Below are 5,482 nucleotides of genomic sequence, written 5' to 3' on the forward strand. Positions count from 1 at the left end.
TTGAAAGAGACAGTAGCGAAATTGTTGAAGCTGTTGAAAGAGACAGTAGCGAAATTGTTGAAGCTGTTGAAAGAGACAGTAGCGAAATGGTTGAAGCTGTTGAAAGAGACAGTAGCGAAATTATTGAAGCTGTTGAAAGAGACAGTATGGATCCTGAAGGGCTAATAATGAAATTTTTAATTATAATGTAAGCACAAGTGCAAGGCAAATGTCTTGATCATGGCGTGTTGCGCATTACATATGAATAAGAAGAAAATGAATTATGTTAAAGAAAAGAAATTTTTATTGGAAATTTAAATTTGGAAATTTGATTTGTCAATTGGCTAATTTTTTTTTTTAAATGATGTAAATGTTGGAATATACTATTCAACCTACAAAAATAACGTTAAACAACACTACTTTATATTTGACATGAATGGCCACACTTTTTGTTTGTTTTCTCATTCTTGTACGTTTTTTGCTGAGAGTAGGTCGTGGTGCTGGTGTTGCAGTTGAAAATAACTTAAAATATAAAACATAAAACTCAAACACAAACTTGACTATTTATTTATTTATTAAGAAAGGAAATATAAATTATAAACTACAACAGGTTATGGGTCCAGTCCATGCCTAATAAACAATTAAATTGTGAATTAAAGATTGTGAAAATAAATTGTGAAATAGCATTTTTTTTTCACATTCTTGTGAAATTAATTCCTTCTCAGAATTTGAGTGAAAAATGGACAAGGCTAAACGTAATATTAAGCCGTTTGATGGCGAGAAGTACGCGATTTGGAAATTTAGAATTAGGGCTCTTTTAGCCGAGCAAGATGTGCTTAAAGTAGTTGATGGTTTAATGCCTAACGAGGTAGATGACTCCTGGAAAAAGGCAGAGCGTTGTGCAAAAAGTACAATAATAGAGTACCTACGCGACTCGTTTTTAAATTTCGCAACAAGCGACATTACGGCGCGTCAGATTCTTGAGAATTTGGACGCCGTTTATGAACGAAAAAGTTTGGCGTCGCAACTGGCGAAAACGCTTGCTTTCTCTGAAGCTATCGAGTGAGATGTCACTATTAAGCCATTTTCATATTTTTGACGAACTTATAAGTGAATTGTTGGCAGCTGGTGCAAAAATAGAAGAGATGGATAAAATTTCTCATCTACTGATCACATTGCCTTCGTGTTACGATGGAATTATTACAGCGATAGAGACATTATCTGAAGAAAATTTGACATTGGCGTTTGTGAAAAATAGATTGCTGGATCAAGAAATTAAAATTAAAAATGACCACAACGATACAAGCAAGAAAGTTATGAACGCGATCGTGCACAACAAAAATAACACTTATAAAAATAATTTGTTTAAAAATCGGGTAACTAAACCAAAGAAAATATTCAAGGGAAATTCAAAGTATAAAGTCAAGTGTCACCACTGTGGCAGAGAAGGCCACATTAAAAAAGACTGCTTCCATTATAAAAGAATATTAAATAATAAAAATAAAGAAAATGAAAAACAAGTTCAAACTGCAACATCACACGGCATTGCGTTTATGGTAAAAGAAGTGAATAATACTTCAGTGATGGATAACTGCGGGTTTGTCCTTGATTCTGGTGCTAGTGACCATCTTATAAATGATGAGTCGCTGTATACCGACAGTGTGGAGGTTGTGCCTCCACTTAAGATTGCAGTGGCCAAGCAAGGCGAATTTATTTATGCCACTAAGCGTGGTATTGTCCGACTACGGAATGACCATGAGATTACACTGGAGGATAGTGTTGTGTCGTTCGTGAACGAACGAACTAAATTGAACTATTCACCAAACTGAACGAACGAACTAGGTCTGCCTTTATAGTTCAATATAGTTCGATAGTTCAATTTAGTTCACTTAGTTCAATATAGTTCACTTAGTTCACGTCGTTCATTTTGATCTCTTACCCTGATCGTTCGTTCGTTGTTCACTTAGTTCGATAGGTCGGTCTGAGTTCACTTAGTTCGATAGGTCGGTCTGAGTTCACTTAGTTCGATAGGTCGGTCTGAGTTCACTTAGTTCGATAGGTCGGTCTGAGTTCACTTAGTTCGATAGGTTGGTCTTAGTTCATTTAGTTCGAAAGTTCGCTTATCGAATAAGCTGATTAATTTTCGCATACATTTAAAACTACGGTTTACAAGTTTGTGCGTATCTATGGCTTCAAAACGAAAGCATAGCAAAGTTTGGAATTGGAAGATGGAGTATAGAGAACAAAATATCTGCTGTGGTTTCCGATAATGCTGCAAATATTGTCAATGCCATTAAAACAGGAAATTGGCCACATATACCATGTTTTGCACATAGCTTGAACCTAATTGTGCAAAAAGGACTCCGCGAAATCAGCGTTGTACAAAACAAAGTCAAACTCATTGTGGAGTTTTTCAATCGTAGCACTTTCGGCCTTAAGAAGCTGAAGTCAACTCAAACCCAATTGAACTTGCCCGATCTCAAATTGATTCAAGATGTGTCAACTCGTTGGAATTCAACTTTTAAAATGCTAGAAAGGCTTGTTGTGTTGAAAGATGCTCTTATATTAACACTTTCTACTCTGCGTTCTGAATTAAACTTATCTCAGAATGAGTGGGCGATAGAAGAAGAGTTACTGCCTATATTAAAACCATTCATGGAGGTAACAGAAGAAATATCAGCAGAAAAGAATGTAACCCTTTCAAAGGTTATAGTTCTTGCGATTTTGCTACAGAACTGTTTGAATAACAAAACGCCTAAGGATAAATGTGTTGCTGCACTTGTTGCAGTTCTAAAAGCTGAGATGAATCGACGATTTTGCAAGCTGGAAAGTAACGAACTCTACGCAGAGAGAGTTCAAGTCAAAAGAAGAATACGAAAAAGCTGTTTGTAATCTTAAAAGGAAAGTAACTCCAATTCGTCTCAACAGCGAAAATTATGAATTCGAATCACCTGCGTTTGAAACTAATTCAGCCAATCAGAGTTCGGTTTGGTGTGATTTTGACAGTGAGTTCAAGAACACGACAAAGGCTGCAAACACTACCGGTTCTGCCGAGAAAGAGATGGAAAAATACCTCGAAGAGGAATTTATACCGAGGACTGCTGACCCTTTGGTTTGGTGGGAACAAAGAAAGAAATTGTATCCGCATCTATATTCTTACAGCCTTAAGCGACTATGCCTTATGGCTACATCAGTTCCTTGCGAACGCCTATTTTCAAGTGCTGGGGAAATCATCCGAAAAAGACGGATGCTACTAAAACCTAATAAAGTGGAAAATCTAATGTTCCTTCATAGCAACATGTAGATGGATCACAGGTATAAACATAATTTTATCATATGTTATTGAAAATGTTCCCTAATAAACTTCTCTATTCTCTTTTCAGAAATCAAATAAATGCATTAAAATTACTATATTATCTGTTTGTAAACTCTTTATTATTTCTTATTATTATTATGTATAAGTGTTTTTGACATAAATTGAATAAATAATATTAATTTTCAATGACAGCATTGTATGAAATAAATTCATAACATTTTTTTTTTTGAAGCACCTTTAAGCAAGTTTAAAAAATGAACGATTGAACTAAATGAACGACCTAGTTCATTGATTTTAAACGAACGAACGAACTTATTCCTCAAATTGAACTAGGATTACCCAACACTACTGGAGGATGTACTCTTTTGTAAGGAAGCTGCTGGTAATTTGATGTCCGTAAAGCGTCTCCAAGAGGCAGGAATGTCGATCGAATTTGACAAAAGCGGTGTAACCATTTCGAAAAATGGGTTAATGGTTGTCAAAAAATTCAGGTATGTTAAACAATGTACCTGTGATCAATTTTCAAGCATATTCTATAAATGCTAAGCATAAAAATAATTTTCGTTTATGGCATGAGAGGTTTGGCCATATAAGCGATGGCCACGACGATTATTAGAAATGAAACGAAAGAATATGTTTAGTGATCAAAGTCTTCTAAACAACTTAGAGTTATCATGTGAAATTTGTGAACCCTGTTTAAATGGTAAACAGGCAAGACTTCCTTTTAAACAATTGAAAGATAAGACCCATATTAGAAGACCACTTTTTGTAGTACACTCAGATGTCTGTGGGCCTATTACTCCAGTTACTTTAGATGATAAAAATTATTTTGTGATCTTTGTTGATCAGTTTTCACATTATTGTGTAACTTATTTAATTAAATATAAATCTGATGTGTTTAGCATGTTTCAAGATTTTGTAGCCAAGAGTGAAGCTCATTTTAATTTAAAGGTTGTGTATTTATACATTGACAATGGTAGAGAATACTTGTCAAATGAGATGAGACAATTTTGTGTTAAGAAAGGAATTTCTTATCACTTAACAGTGCCACATACACCTCAGTTAAATGGTGTTTCTGAGAGAATGATAAGAACCATTACGGAAAAAGCTCGAACCATGGTTAGTGGTGCAAAACTAGATAAAAGCTTTTGGGGCGAAGCAGTATTAACTGCTACTTATTTAATCAACAGAATTCCTAGCAGAGCACTAGTTGATAGTTCAAAGACCCCATATGAGATGTGGCACAATAAGAAGCCATACTTAAAACATTTGAGAGTGTTTGGTGCAACTGTTTATGTGCATATTAAAAACAAACAAGGAAAGTTTGATGATAAATCATTTAAAAGTATTTTTGTGGGCTATGAACCCAATGGTTTTAAGTTGTGGGATGCTGTAAATGAAAAATTTATTGTCGCAAGAGATGTTGTTGTCGATGAAACCAATATGGTTAATTCTAGAGCTGTTAAATTTGAAACAGTGTTCCTGAAAGATAGTAAGGAAAGTGAAAATAAAAATTTTCCGAATGACAGTAGGAAAATAATACAAACAGAATTCCCGAATGAGAGTAAGGAATGCGACAACATACAATTCCTGAAAGATAGTAAGAAAAGTGAAAATAAAAATTTTCCAAATGACAGTAGGAAAATAATACAAACAGAATTCCCGAATGAGAGTAAGGAATGCGACAACATACAATTCCTGAAAGATAGTAAGGAAAGTAATAAATATTTTCTGAATGAGAGTAAGAAAAGAAAGCGAGATGATCACCTGAATGAAAGTAAGGGATCAGGCAACCCGAATGAGAGTAGGGAAAGTGAAACAGCAGAGCACTTAAAAGAAATTGGAATTGATAATCCAAATAAAAATGATGGCATAGAAATTATTAATAGAAGAAGTGAGAGATTAAAGACTAAGCCTCAGATATCCTATAATGAAGAGGATAATAGTCTAAATAAAGTTGTTCTAAATGCTCACACTATATTTAACGATGTCCCAAATTCATTTGATGAAATTCAATATAGGGATGATAAATCTTCTTGGGAAGAAGCCATCAATACAGAGTTAAATGCTCATAAAATTAATAATACTTGGACAATTACAAAAAGGCCTGAAAACAAAAATATTGTAGATAGCAGATGGGTATTTTCTGTTAAATATAATGAACTTGGAAATCCAATTAGATACAAA

General features: G+C 34.3%; 1 long non-coding RNA gene across 1 annotated transcript; it reads left to right on the forward strand.

Annotated features, from left to right (window-relative positions):
• Positions 1-1,758: 1,758 nt before the first annotated feature.
• LOC116800518 lies at positions 1,759-3,503 on the forward strand. Its single transcript, XR_004361450.1, has 2 exons — positions 1,759-3,294; positions 3,363-3,503. It is a non-coding gene; the product is annotated as an uncharacterized LOC116800518 (long non-coding RNA).
• The last annotated feature ends 1,979 nt before the right edge of the window (positions 3,504-5,482 follow it).

This window comes from Drosophila sechellia, chromosome 2R (genome assembly GCF_004382195.2).
Source record: "Drosophila sechellia strain sech25 chromosome 2R, ASM438219v1, whole genome shotgun sequence".
NCBI classification, from domain to species: domain Eukaryota; kingdom Metazoa; phylum Arthropoda; class Insecta; order Diptera; family Drosophilidae; genus Drosophila; species Drosophila sechellia.